The 15,314-nt window shown below is 41.6% G+C and overlaps 1 protein-coding gene across 3 annotated transcripts in view; it reads right to left on the reverse strand.

Moving 5' to 3' along the window:
• LEPR (leptin receptor) overlaps window positions 1-14,945 on the reverse strand; it is a gene marked incomplete at its 3' end in the record, with an annotated part of 187,561 nt that extends 172,616 nt beyond the window's left edge. For all 3 annotated transcript variants that reach the window (XM_081305679.1, XM_081305678.1, XM_081305680.1), the window contains exons 1-2: window positions 13,166-14,945; window positions 11,345-11,451 (exon numbers count right to left, since the gene is read on the reverse strand). The remainder of the gene's footprint in view (window positions 1-11,344; window positions 11,452-13,165) is intronic.
• Between the last annotated feature and the right edge of the window lie 369 nt (window positions 14,946-15,314).

A 15,314-nucleotide genomic window follows, 5' to 3' on the forward strand; every position in this document is an offset into this window, starting at 1 on the left:
CAACAGCAGAATACATATTCTTCTCAAGCTTACATGGAACATTCACCAAGATGATCACATTGTATGAAGTCTGCATAATCATTTATGTTTTTATAATGTTAAGAGATTTTTACCTGTTAAAGTTAGGTTAATTGAAAATGTATTCAAGCAATTGATTAAATCTTCCTTTTTAAGTTAATGGACTGGAGGTATAGCTCAGTGGTAAAGCATATGCCTAGCATGCACAAGTCCTGAGTGCAGATCCCCAGCACCAAAAAGCAAGCAAATAAAACTATTCAATATCTTTACAGGTTATAGATCATTACTTAAAATTATTAATACTCTGCAAAATTTATAATTAAAGAAAATTCTTTAGTTAATGTAATTACCAAAAGCTATATAGAAAAATAAGTAATGGTTAATTCTGGTAAGCAGTTTACCCAAAGACCCACTTATTATCTTCACATTATAAAATACTTGAAAAAGGAAGATGAGATTACAGCCATCACACAGTGATATCTTACACTATAGTAGACACATAAACATGAAATGCCATTTGGGGTTAGATGGACAAAAGGAAGAAAGATACCAACAACTTTGCCCCACATACATTATATTAACCAAACTCTAAGCATGTAACGTTCCTTTTACAAAAACAAACCCCTAGGTTTCTCAGTGGTGAAACATTTGCTTAGGATGAAACATTAAACCCTTGGTTCAATTTCCAAAACAACACACACACACACACACACACACACACACACACACACACACACCACACACACACACCAGGAGTAGCTTTTATAATATCCGTAGCACAGAAAATGACTTTCTGACCTTTGTTAATTTATATCAGCTTTATTTCAGTTTTTATCCATAGGTAAGGTAACAACACCTCCAGGGTGCCCAGGAGGGTCTTAATTTACACCTATTGCCTTGGAGTAAATGAAACCTACTTTTACTCCTAAAAGTGTCCCAGTTAGGATATTAGTCGATAATCTACACATATAGCTTGCTGTCCATTTGTTGGCACTAAATGGACAGGTCACTACCATTGAAGTTAGAAAACAGTGTAACAGTCATGTTATTTCTCCTTCAAGGAAAGTGCCTTAACCTCAGGGAGCCTCAAAATGCTCCTGCTTTTTATGTTGCATGAACCACATGGAATCACGTAAATGAAATAGCTCTGTAAACTATAAATGACTGTACAGACACATATTATAACAATTAAAGCAAGATGTAAAAGCAAAAAATTGTGATAGAATAAAAGAATTAAAAATGTATAGCAGTTTTTTGACCCAGTGTTACATCTCTCACTTAAATAAAGTTATTCATTGCTTCCTGTTCTCCTCTCCTTTGTATTCTTCCTTTCAGTATTTTTTTTTTTTGAGTCCCTGCTATGTGCCAGACACTATTCTAGGTACTATATGAAGTAAGGATAACAAAACAAACAAAAAAGAGTAAGACATAACCCTTTCCAAAACTAATTCATTTTATCATTTTTTCAACATTTATTGAGTGCTTACAACTTTATCCCTTAATATTTATTTATTTACTTATTGGTATTTTTAAAATTTATTTATCAGTTCTAATCAGTTATACATGACAGAAGAAGGCTCTTTGATTCATTGTACACAAATGGAGCAGAATTTTTCACTTCTCTGGTTATACATGGAGTAGAATCACCATTCATGCAATCATACATGTACCTAAGATAAGGATGTCCATCTCATTCCACCATATTTTCTTTCCCTCTACTCCCTCCTGGCCTCCCTTTGCCCTCTCCAAAGTTCTTCCACTTGTCCCATGCTCCCCTCATTATGGATTAGCATCCACTTATCAGAGAAAATATTTGACTCCTGGTTTTTTGAGATTGGCTTATTTCATATAGCATGATATTCTCCAACTCCATCCATTTACCTGCAAATGCCATAATTTTATTCTCTTTCAATGCTGAGTAATATTCCATTGTGTGTATGTTACCACAGTTTCTTTATCCATTCATCTATTGAAGGGCATCTAAGTTGGTTCCACAGTTTAGCAATTGTAAATTGAACTGCTATGAACACTGATATGGCTGCATCACTATAGTATGCTGATTTTAAGTCCTTTGAGTACAGACCAAGCAGTGGGATAGCTGGGTCAAATGGTGGTTCCATTCCAAATTTTTTAAGGAATCTCCATACTGCTTTCCAGATTGGTTGCACCAATTTGCATCAATTTGTTCCACCAGCAATGTATGAGTGTGCCTTTTCCCTACATCCTCGCCAACACTTATTGTTGTTTGTATTCTTGATAACTGCCATTCTGACTGGAGTGAGATGAAATCTTAGAGTAGTTTTGATTTGCATTTCTTTAATTACTAGAGATGTTGAACACATTAGAGCTTTATAGTTATACTTGGTAGTTGGATTCATCCAAATTCATACATGCATGGAAATTGGTTTCAGTTCATAACATCCCTTTTTCCCTCCTCTTTTCCCCTCCCCTTTTCCCCACTCCCATCCTCCTCCATCTCTGCCTTTCTCCTTCCCCTATTATTTTAGACTTCCTTTCACTGGTCTATTAATTTGTATTTGATTGGTTCTTTGTGCTTATCCTTCCCTCCTACTTTCCTTTATTTTACTCCAGCTTCCATGTAAGAGAGAAAACATTCAACTTTTGAGTTTTTGAGTTTGGCTAATTTTACTTAGCATGAGATTCTTCATTTTCATCCATTTATGAAACATGGAAGAAAGAAATTGAATTGGATTACTTTACCTCTTTAGTTCACAGTCTTCCGTTGCTAAAGTATCCTGGAGTGATCTGGATTGAGATCCCCCTCATAGATGTGATGTCCACAGATGTCCTATTTCTGCTATAGCAATGGAGGTGAGATCTAAGGGCCCACACTTAGTTGTTTCTACTTGGGAACTGGTCACAGGAAGGTATGATAGAAGGTAGTTTGGCTTTTTTGTCTCTTCTATTCTTTGTATTAAAGTGTAGCTGAAGGTTGTGTGTCATTAAATTTGTGTGTGGAGCAAGGTAAGCTGTCTACTGGTTAAGTTTAGTTCAGCAATAGAGTCTCTACCCTGTGAACTTGTAGTGTCCCTATAGGTTTCCAGTACCTCAACGACTAGGGGGAAACAAATAATAATAACAAGCAATGCAAACAATATATAGCATTAAACTAAATACTTGGTTCCTACTATGACATCTACAATGTTAACTGCCATTAAAAAACAGAAATGTTGGGGTCAACTATTTCCACAAGCAAAAACAATAAGTAAGTATGAAATATATCTTGCATTAAATCAAACAACAGGTGTGAACTATGTCATCTATAGCAGTAAGAATTGCAAAAGCATTAATGGTGGGGGGGAGGCAAGGATTACATAAACCAATTAGTGCTAAAAGATGATAAGAATACAGCTAATTAAGAGCAAAGAAAATGTGATAGGAATGTAGAAAAGAGTTTACAGTTTCAAAAAGTGAACAGAGAAAATGCATAAGAGAAATAGAATATGATGGTTATAAGGAAGAAGGAGAAAATAGAAGTAAAAAATTAAAGGAAGAGAGAATAGAATTTGGCTTTTAAGCAGAAGAAAATAGAGAAACAAGAGAAATAGACAAATAAAAAATACAAAACAAAACTAAAATATACTAATCAAAAACCCTAACCTTCAAAAGACAAGAGAAATAGGCAAGGAAAAATAAACACATTTTAAAAACTTACAAGTGAGAAAAAAAGAAACAAATATGTGCATACACACACACACACACACACACACACACACTCACACACACGTACATATATATGAACCAATCAGTACAACACATACACACAAACACACACAAAGAAGAAAAAGGGGAAAAAAAGAGAAAAGGGATTCTTTTTATTATATTTTTTTTAGTTGTAGTTGGACACAATACCTTTTATTTTTATGTGGTGCTGAGGATCGAACCAAGGGCCTCACACATGCTAGGCGAGCATTCTACCACTGAGCCACAATCCCAGCCCCAGTAAAAGGATTCTTAATGAAAAATCAAGGAATTGTTTCCACTGAGGTGGTCAAAGTAGTCAATGAGAATATAGATTCACTGTCTATAACTGTCTCTTTTTGTTTCTTCTTGAGCTGAGCATGAGAGTAAGGGCCAATGGTTCTTAAACCGTTCTGATTTTTGTGTTGCTCTCCAATTGTCAGTTGGAGTTCAAAATTTATCAGCTTTCCTGTTTTAGGGACACACGAAGCAAGGCACTGAAGATAGCAGGGAACAGTTTTATTTGGCTGCAGCCAGGTTCACATAAAAGCAGAAGTTCACATAAAAGCAGCTTTTTCTTTCACTGTTCTGGGCAAGTTAACCCTTCAAGGACAATACCTGAGAAGGGGAGAGCTTCTTCTCCCCTTTATTTCCTCCCTCTGCCAGCTGTTACCATAGAGCCCAATTGGTAACTTCTCTTATCTTAGAAATGTAGACATCTCTGTGAAGCCAAGCTCAAGGCCAGAGGCCTTGTTTACACATTTTTACAAACTACTATACTGGATACATGTTTGTGAGAAACTAGTAAGGGGGTGTCCAGCACCTGGAGTGCTGATTTTTTTCTGGCCAGTGTCCAAGTAAGACAGGGCAACATGAAAATTGGAAGTTTATCTACATTGAACTCTTTTGTAAAGACTATTTTGCTGACAGTTCTAAAATCAACCATGGTGAAGATTTCTGGAGAAGCCCAGTTAAGACTTTTCTGTGTAGAAAGGGGGTACCACTACAATTCTCCCCTTTAAAGATGCTCCCCATAATTTAATTCTTTAAATTTAAAAGCATCATTATCATCATCTAGGCTTAAAGCTTTATATAATGCCAAAACATTAGTTGTTGTCGTCCTTTCAACAGCAGCTTCCATAGTGGACCCAAAAGTTTTAATGCACAGTGGAGCCAAACATGGGAGCAATAAACAGGTTAATAGCAGAATACCCACTATACCAATTAAGCTTTTAAATCTACCAAGAGTTGAAAACCATCTCCCAAAATTGTGTTTGGGACCCAAACTTTAATGCCCTTCTAGGTATGAACTAGCACATGGGCTAGGTTTCTTATGTTGTTGGCTATATCCTTAACTGTTTGTCTATTGTCATTCATTTGGATGCAACAATTTGAGCTGTTGAACTCTCCACATATTTTTCTTTCCTCAGCAAGTAGGTAATCTAATGCCAAGCGGCTTTGATAGTTAGCCACTCTCATCTGGGTCTGTTGTGTGGCTAGGAATTCAAAGGCTGTGGCAGTCTGATTGATAATAATCTCTAGTACAGCTTGTAAGTGAATAATTCTGTTTAGAATGTAAATAGGAGTTCTATTGCCCCAATTGCCATTTTGTGCCCAGGGAGCAGGACCATAAGTGGCAGTAATCCTCTGGGGTGGCCGGTTACCTTCACCCCAAGATGGGTGATCTCCTAGGTCAAGATCCTTTCCAATGGACCTCTTTTTTTCTTCCCAAACAGTCATCTATCTATAGCACTCCTTTGGTGTGACAGACCCTAATTAAGTTTTATCACCTCTTGGTTATAGTGGATTGGACAGACACGTGGTTCACATGTTCTCCACCATTGGAATAGGAGCAAGGCAGAACCCCTTAATGTTATCAATGGAAACCAAGATAAATAATAGACTAACATTTTGGTTAGCATAAACAGCATAAATTAACAAAGCCAAATAATAACACCAAACAAATCCTAGAAAACTTATATAAGCAAGATAAAAAAGTATAAATGAAATTTTGTTACCCAGAGTCAGGTCAGTAGGAGTTACTGTTATCAAACCAGTAGCAAAACCCAAACAGAAAACTATGAATATATGTAGAAGCAAGGGGTGGCAATGCATTACAGTATAAGAACTATCTTAGAGTTTGAAAGAGTTCATTAGTCCTGGTGGGAAGCTTATCTTTCACCGTGCGTTGATCAGCCAGTCCCTCCAGTGTGGCTGAAACAAGGCCTTACTCTCAAGCTTCGGCTGTGCATAGACCAGTCAGCTTCTGGAATGACTGGAGCAGGGCTATTGTCCTCCTGATCCTCAAGCTTCTCCGGTGCTCTTTTTTTTCCCCAAGGGCGTAGCAGTGTCTGGAGTATATTCCCAGTCCACAGCTACAAGCTTGAGTCTGGTGTAATGAATCCGGGACCTATCTCTGCAACATTTACTGTAGTTGGGGTGGATATAATAGTGAATGGCCCTTCCAAAGAAGTTAAGAGGTTGAATATTCCATTTTTTGACCCAGACTCAATCTCCAGGCTTGAAGGAGTGTACACCTGTGGTCAAACTTACTGGCAATCTTTCTCTAACCCATTGGTTGAGAACCTGTAAAGTTTTCCCTAAGGCCTGAAGCTGTCATCTCAGGGTTAATTCTCCTATCTCTTTTAAGTCTCCCTGTAGTCCCCTAATAAGAGAGGGGGCCTCCCATACATTATCTCATAAGGAGAGAGTTCAGTCCTCCAAATGGGAATGGATCTAATCCTCAACAGTGTAATAGGGAGAAGTTCATCACAATGTAAGTCCCCTGACACACCTTACCCAATTGAGCCTTAAAGTCCTGTTCATCCTTTCAACTTTATCAGAACTCTGCAGCCTATAGGCAGTACGTAACTTCCATCTGATATTTAAACTCTTGGTTAGTAATTGTATCACTTCTGCCCAAAAGCTGGCCCATTGTCTGAGCCAATAGTTATTGGGATACCAAATCTGGGAATAATTTCCCAGAGAAGCATACTGGTTATCTCCCTAGCCTTTTCAGTGCTGGTGGGAAAGGCTTCCACCCAGTCAGAGTATGAACATACAAAAATCAAAAGTTATTTATAGCCCCATGAGCATGGTAGTTCAGAGAAGTCTACTTCCAAGTCTTTAAAAGGTGCTCCTCCTACAGTCTGGATTCCTGGTGGAAGCTTTAGCCCCTAACAAGGATTGTTGTGAGCACAAACCTCACATTGTTTAAGATCATCCAGGTGATGCTTGAGAGCCAGGGGACATAGAAATGTTGACTCAGAACTGTCTCAAGTGCTATATGTCCAACATGTGTTCTCCTGTGGAACTGTCTGATAAAGACAGTGGGGCAAGAATCTCCAGGATAGCTCTGTGGCCATCAGAAAACCTCCACCATCCACCTGGGAGAAAATGTTCTTTTTCAGTCTTAAACCACTTACTTTCATATTGGGAATATGTTGGCTCCCATTCTGTTAGATGGTCGGCCAGGCAGAAGGGCAGCATTTAAACCTGGGACTGGATTTTCTTCCTATTTCTTGTAGGCAGCTAACCAGGCCTCTCTGTCAGCTCTCTGGTTGCCCTGAGCAACCAGTGTTTCCCTTTTGATGACCTTGGCAATGTATAATCGCAACCTTTCTGAGAGCCCACACTGCATATGAAAGTTTAAGAATTTCTTGCCCATACATTATGCTTTTTCTTCAGAGTTAATTAGCCCCTTTTTCTTACATAAGCATAAAGGGTAGTGAATGCACATTTTGAGTCTGTGTAAATATTCACATATGCTCCTGCTATGTACCGAGGTGCTTGAGTCAAAGCAATAAGTTTTGCTTTTTGTGTTGAAGTTCCCTGAGACAGAGCTTCTGCCTCAACAGCGGAGTCCAGAGTGACTACTCCATATCCAGCAAAACATACCCCATCTTTTATAAAACTGCTTCCATCTGTGAAGTACTCCACATAAGGCTCCCTGAGGGGCTGGTCTGTCAGGTCTGGTACTGGAGAACACTTCATCCATGACTTCAATACATTTGTGATCAGGTTGTCCAGGTCCAATGGGCAGCAAAGTTACTGGGCTTAAAGTCTGGATGACTTCCACACGGATATGGGGGTTTTCACATAACATGTCCTGGTATTGACCAATCTCTCATTAGTCAATCAATATTGCTCTTTGTACTCTAACAATGTCAAAACTGAATGAGGAACCCTGAAAAACAATTTTTGTCCCATAGCCAGTTTATCAGCTTTCAACATCAGAAGATCTATGGCTGGCAAGGGCCTGAAAAAAGGTGACCAGCCTTGGGCTACAGATCCCAGCTGTTTGGATAGATGTCCATGTCCCTGAGCCAAGACTACTACAGTCACTCCAGACTGTCTGTGGGTATACAGAAAGAAAAGCTTTGTGAACCTGTAAAGTTTTCCCTAAGGTCAGGGAGCCCTAGTCCAGGTACCCTGGGAGTGCTTGTTTAATGTCCTCAAAGGCCTTTTGCTTAGTTGGCCTCCATATTAGAGGATCCCATTCTACCCCATTTGTGGCTTTATAGAGGGGTATTACCATAACTGAAAGTTGGGGATCCGTATATGGCTAAATCCAGCAACCCCCAAGAATTCTCTAGTCTGATGGCAGATTGAAGGGACTGGAATTGAGCAGATCTCCTGTTTTTTTTGAGGCTCAGTTGCTGTTGTCTGTTCTGCTGCTGAGTCAGATGGTAACCAAAGTATTGGACTTTTTCTTGATAGATGTGGACTTTTAAGTCAGAGTCCAGTACTATCCCAAAGATGGTGTACTCAAGGCCCTAGGAGGAGCTGTCATTTCGGGAAGAGAAGCATTCACAGAGCCTCTGGTGCTTTAAGATGCAGAAATTTTTTTTAATTTTAATTTTAATTTTTTAAAGAGAGAGTGAGAGAGAGGGAGAGAAAGAGAATTTTAATACTTATTTTTTAGTATTTGGCGGACACAACATCTTTGTTTGTATGTGGTGCTGAGGATCAAACCCGGGCAGCATGCATGCCAGGCGAGCGCGCTACCGCTTGAGCCACATCCCCAGCCCAAGATGCAGGAATTTTTATTGTTATTTCCCAATGCAGGATCTTGGCTGTTGGGATTCTTCAACTCTTAAATCTAATGTAAATCTTAGCAGAGATTGATGACCTGGGACATCATTTGTATAAAAGGCACCTTTGTAAATCTCACCGTGGGCTGTCTGCAGAGGTTGAAGGGCAGGTCCCGTGCAGGTCCTGTGCAGGTTTCCTACAGGTCCCGGTGTGGCAGCCACGTTGTGTCCACCTAGGTGTTCCTCTTTGTCTGCGTGGCTTTCTCCTCTTGTCAGGTGGGAGCCTGCTCTAATTGTATATAGCAGCTGTCCCCACTTGTGTTTTTTTTCACTATGCCTGGGTGCTTGGGGCTCTGTGGCCCTTCCTGCTGGTGGCTCAAAGCATGTGGCTTGGAGCCGAGGTGGCATGTCCTTTTGGAGTGTGCACCCAAAGGCCCACTATTGCCTGTTAACATGAACTTATTCCCAGTGTGTTCTTGGGCTTGCAGCAACTGAGCCCCTCCTGAGGCCCTGGGTACCATGGATCAGATACAGCTGTGTGTGTCTATCGAACCCCTGCCATTTTTGTCAATAATCAACTTCGAGCAAGTGGAAAGAAACTGAAAAGAGGGGCTGGAGCCAAAGGCTGGGGGGAAACATTTGCTCCTTCTTTGTTCAAGTCTTGCTTTTGAGCATGGCAGTGGGTGTTTGCCTGCCGAGGCCACTGGAAGCTTCCCTTTGTGTCTGGTCATGTTTTTCCCCCCTATAAACATTTGGACCATTGACTTTGTTCTAGTGAGACCCCCCCACCCACCCACCTTTGAGTGACCGCTGGGTTTGTGGTGAGGGCAGCTGTAAGGAGATCCATCCTCCTTTTTATCTTTTTGGCCTGCCTGTCTTTGAGCCTCTGGGTCTCAAATGATAAAAACTGTGGTTAATCAGTTCATTGACACACTTCTCAGTAAAGCCCTCTAGTTTTTGTAATTTTTGGCAAATGTTACTCTGAACCTGTCCCACAGAGGCTGCACTGATCACCTGTGGTTTGAGCCTGTGCATCTCTTTTCTGACAAACTTGCATTGCACCTGCTGTGCTTGTATGGTATCCCTCCTCCGTGTGTCGCCTCTGGGCAGGGAGAGGGGTGGCAGCAGCGGTGGCCCAGACACTTGGCTCTGAGTCAGTTTGGCACATCTCTTTTGATCTTTGCTGCCAGTTTCATAGGGCAAAGGGACCGAGGAAGATGTGGGGGCTGAGAGAAATGTTCAGGGCTATTGAGGGTGCAAGGGTGCGAGAAGGAGATGCTGGAGCAGCGGGAGGCTTATCTGGGCTCTGTTTGTCTGCAGATGCACTCACCTTAGGCTAGGGCTCAGGGCTGGCTCCAATTCCTTCTAACTCTTTTTTGTTTTGTTTTGTTCTCTTTTTCCTTTTCTCTTAGACTTCTTGACATCTCTTTATATTTTCTTCTTCATTGGGACCCCATCCTACTGTGAAATTCCACCATAGACTGTATGAGGTGCCACGGAACCGTGGATCGGAACCCTGGATCGGATCTGGATAATGGGCTACATCAGACAGTCATGGCCCAGGGGTTCTCCGTGTAGGAGGGAGTATGATTTTTCCAGCTTATGAGTGCAATGGTGGTGCAAGGCTAGTATACAAAACTGCCTTGTCTCCCTCAGATGTTTTCTTTGTGGTCAACAAGAGCATGTCCTTTAGTCCCTTGTAGGGGCATCTGGAGAGCTCTCATCTGGATTGTGGCTCTGGGTCTTGGGACAATTCTCCCACTTTAATCTTGGGAGGTGAAAGAGTCTCTGGTTCTAGGAAACCATTGGCTCTGAGGACATCACAGAGGAAGAAATAGCCAGTATTGGGGGCCATCATTTGTTGCCTCTGAGGACGAGGGGGCTGAGGGGACAGTGGTCTTGGCAAAGTTGGGTAGAGTGGCACATAAAGTGGTGGATCCTTTTCCGGCTCCCTGGGAAAACTGTTTCCCTTCAGATCTTTTCTCTGTCAGGTTCTCTGTCTAGCTGCTTTCCGCTGGGTCTTAGAGACCGCTATGCTCCCAGCTAACATCAGCTTGTAATGTCCACTTAGATAGGCTTTCAACCAAGAGGGCTGTTTCTGTATTATCTCTTGCCAGCAATCAATATAAGGATTGGTTCAGTTCCCCTCGCGGGGACTTAGGGCCCTCTTATCAACCATGGACCTGGAGCTTTCATCTTGATGTTGGTTGGTGAAATTCCACTGTAGACCGTATGAGGTGCCACGGAACCGTGGATTGGAACCGTGGATTGGAACTGTGGATCTGAACCGTGGATCGCAACCATGGATCGGGACTCTGCACTCACTTCGGCCCTTGGGTTGGATCGGAACCCTTCCCTTGGTCGGTCTCATTCTCATACTTTCACACAGACATGGTCAAAACAAAATTTCTATACTGCCCAAATTCCAAACCAAACAAAAGGGGAGTAACGGCTTCCCTCCGCTCACTGACCCCGAACAGAGACTACTCGGGCGACTCCTCCGGTCCGTTTCAGTTCCAACCTCTTCCACCTGCTTAGGCCTCGATGGGGAAGTAAGGTGGGCTGCAAAAACAAATGGACCCAGGTCCTACCTGTTCAGATAGGCGGTGCTCCGAAACCCTAATTCTGGTTCCTGCTCCTTGTGGGTTCCATTGTGCTCCGGGTTGGCAGCTCCAGGGCGCCGGGTGAGTGGCCTCTCCTTCAGACCAAGATTTGCCTGTGAGTGCTAAGGGGAAACACTGTCCCCCACTGCTCCCGGGAAGCCAGTCCCCGGAGACAAGAGAGGCAGAACAGCCATTCTTACCTCCTCCGTCCCATCTGGGTTTCCAAAATGTTGTAGGGACAGACAAGGCAAAGCCCTGAAGATAGCAGGAAACAGTTTTATTTGGCTGCAGTTCAGAGAGCACAGCTTTTGTTGTAATCAATCAATCCCCTGAACCCCGAGTTCAGGTAGTTTTGGAATTTTATACCAGCATTTAAGGGGAGGGGCTCAGAAGTTCACAGTCTGCAGAAGTTCACATAAAAGCAGCTTTTTCTTTCACTGTTCTGGGCAAGTTAACCCTTCAAGGATAACATCTGAGAAGGGGAGAGCTTCTTCTCCCCTTTCTTTCCTCCCCCTGCCAGCTGTTACCATGGAGCCCAGTTGGTAACTTCTCTTAGAAATGTAGACATCTCTGTGAAGCCCAGCTCAAGGCCGAGGCCTTGTTTACACATTTCTACAAACTGAATATGTTTGTGAGAAACATACTGAATATGTTTGTGAGAAACATACTGAATATGTTTGTGAGAAACTAGTAAGGGGGTGTCCAGCACCCTGGAGTGCTGATTTCTTCCTGGCCAGTGGCCAAGTAAAACAGGGCAACACGAAAATTGGAAGTTTATCTACATTGAACTCTTTTGTAGACACTCTTTTGTTGACAATTCTAAAATCAGCCATGGTGAAGATTTCTGGAGAAGCCCAGTTAAGATTTTTCTGTGGAGAAAGGGGGTGCCAATACATCCCTTCTCACCAGTGTGAGGCTGGATGGGATGGGAAGTACTCAGTTTTGTCTGTATAGACCAGGGCCATGCACTCCCAGGGTGGGGCCACTACAGAGTTCTAGGAGTGGAGTACCCCCAGGGGGCCTTAGGTCTAATCAGGCCTCAGGGGCTTTGTTGGATGGTGACAGCTCTGGAGAGATTAAATCAATACACCCTTGGGGACTGGCAGTTGCCACTCTCAACTGGAGTCTGGATCTCAGGAGTCTCCCTAGGATTCTACTCATTGGAGGCAGGGCAATCAGCCAATCTTTCACCCCCTCTGCTGCCCATGAACACAGTCTTTCCTGGCTTCCCAGGCTTAGTCCCTGAGTGTACTCACACCTATCTGTCCAAATTCCCTACCCACTTAAACTGGTCTTATGAGCAGTCAGACTCAAAGTGGGAAGCCCAACTGGCTTTTCCAACTTGAATCCCCATGGGTAAAATATCCTCTGTGCCTCTTTCACTCTCATTCTACCAGGCACAGCCTAGGTCACGGGCAGGCATTTGTCAGGACCATGTAGCTGTTTTGGTCAGATCTCCCAGCTCCCACAGCAGCAACTGCAGTGTGGCTGTCTCAAGATGGCTCCCGCCTTAGCTCTCTGTGGCCAATTGGGAAACACAGTGCACTTTTCACATGCCGGCGTAGGGTACAATCTCCAGATCAGCTAAGGGCAGGTTGCTTTTCTGACCTTGAGATCTTATGTACTAAACCTGTCTGTTGTGTCTTTCTGCCGTTCTCTTCCTCTGTGCTGAACCAGTACCATTACTGCTGCTGACCAGCTTGGTTCCAATGTATTCTTTTTTTCTTTGTTTAGTGTACCCAAATTTCTGAACCTCTAAGACACTGACTGTCCAATATTGAATTTTAGTTCAATTGTTCTTTCACCCACCTCACAGAGAGAAAAGCAATATTCCCCACTGCTTGAATCCCAGGTCACGTAGTGGTAAGAAATGCAGCCGTCCTCTAGTCTGCCATCTTGATTCTCGATTGTAGTTTTTCTAATGGTTTATAGTCTCTTGGAGTTTCTAAGTAAATAAGGATGTAGATTGCAAGTAACAACTTATTTATTCCTTTTCAGTCTTGCTACCATTTATAACTCTTTTTTAAAAATATAGTATTTTTAATTAAAATGGACACAATACCTTTATTTTTATTTATTTGTTTGTTTGTTTGTTTATATGCGGTGCTGATGTGTGAACCCAGTGCCTCACGAATGCCAGGCAAGGACTATACATACCACTGAGCCACAACCCCAGACCCATTTATAACTCGTAATACAATGTTTGAACAAGTGGTCAGAGTTAGCATAATCAGGAATATGGCCAGAATCCTACTGCCATTGATTTGTACATGTCTGTCCCTGACTTACAATGTCCTCAAGATCAGGGCTGATGCCTCCCCTCCATGGGTCAGTGATTCAGAATTACTACATCACAGACTTCTGTATATGGATCCTGTGTGCTGTCTCTTATGGTAATTCTCCACAATGTGTGCTGAATTGAGTAGAATCTCATGTCTGCAAGTTTTTAAAGCTGCTGTAGGCATAATTATGTGATTAAAAAACAAAGTAGGTTTTTTGTTATTTTTTGTTGAGGTATGTCATATATAGAGAGAGAAAGGCATCCATACTGTAAGTGTACAACTTAATATAACTTTCACAAACTGCTATGTAACCAGCACTAGATCAAGAAACAGAACATTTCAGCATTCCTATAGCCCCTTTCATATTCTCCTACTATTACAGTGGCCCTGATAATATGCTTTTCTGACTTCTAACAGAATGGATTAGTTTTGCCTATATATTTTGGAATATATATATATATATATATATATATATATATATATATGTATGTATCATGTAATACTTACTCATTTGGATCTGATTTCTTCCATGCCACATTATGTTTGTGAGATTCAGAACTTTAAAAGTTAAAATGGCTTTCAGATGGTCAAAAAGAGTGCAAAAATCCTTTTCTGAACCCTAGAGATTCACTAACAGGGGAGAGAGTGCCATGTACATATCACCTGGGGAACTGAATCTCCTAGAAGAAACAAAGTTCTGAAATCTAACAATACCTTTCAAGGTTTGAGAAATACCTGAGTGGCCTGTTTGCCTCCTGACCTGGACATTCCAGTTGACTTACAAAATTAATAATCATTCTGATTTATTTCAGTTTTCATCTGTCAAACTTGCCTCAACTCTGCTTATCTCTCTCAAAGAACGCTGTTTTGTGGACCCACTCCTCACTGCCATAATAGACCAGGTGCATCATCCCTGAAAAAGGGCTCAGACTCTGGTTGAACCTGTATTTTCCTGACTTGCAAATCTGTTTTGCACCCAAATAAAACTGTCTTTACTTCTACTTTAACTTTGTGATTTTCTTTGTTCACCCCTTGCATATGTTTGTAGTTGGTTCGTTCTTATTGCTGTGTAGTATTCTATGACATAAAAATTCTACCATCTATTTATCAGTTATACTGCTGAGCAGTTGCACTCAGGTTTGAGCTTTTACAAATAGTGCTGCTGTGAATTTTGTTAAATTCTTAAGCAATATTTTTATACATAATAATTTAATAATTCATGACAGTCACAAATTCTTAAAAGTAGCAAAGTGTTGGCTAATAATATACCCATATAACCCAAGGATACCTACCTCAGTGTTCCAAAGTCTACCAAGATGTATATGTGTATACACACAACACACACACACACACACACACACACACGTATGGGTGTGTGTGTGTGTGTGTGTGTGTGTGTGTGTGTGTGTGTATCTGGCTTGAGTCTCAAAGTCCTTCCCAATAAACACTTCTGAGGATTTTGGGATGGTTTACTCTTTCACTCATCTCTTAATGGTCCATCTTGATGCCACCAAAGCTTTCCTCTTCTCTCTTACCCCCCATTACCCACAACATGTAACCATTCTCTTTACATGCAATCCTACCACCTTCTCTATATCACAGAACAACAGAGTAAGCAACAGTATATAATCCAGGCTTCTAGTGAAAGTCTGGGGCAAGAGAAGGAAAGGCAATGG

The sequence above is a fragment of the Spermophilus citellus genome (assembly GCF_964194105.1).
Source record: "Spermophilus citellus genome assembly, chromosome: 9".
Lineage (NCBI taxonomy): Eukaryota > Metazoa > Chordata > Mammalia > Rodentia > Sciuridae > Spermophilus > Spermophilus citellus.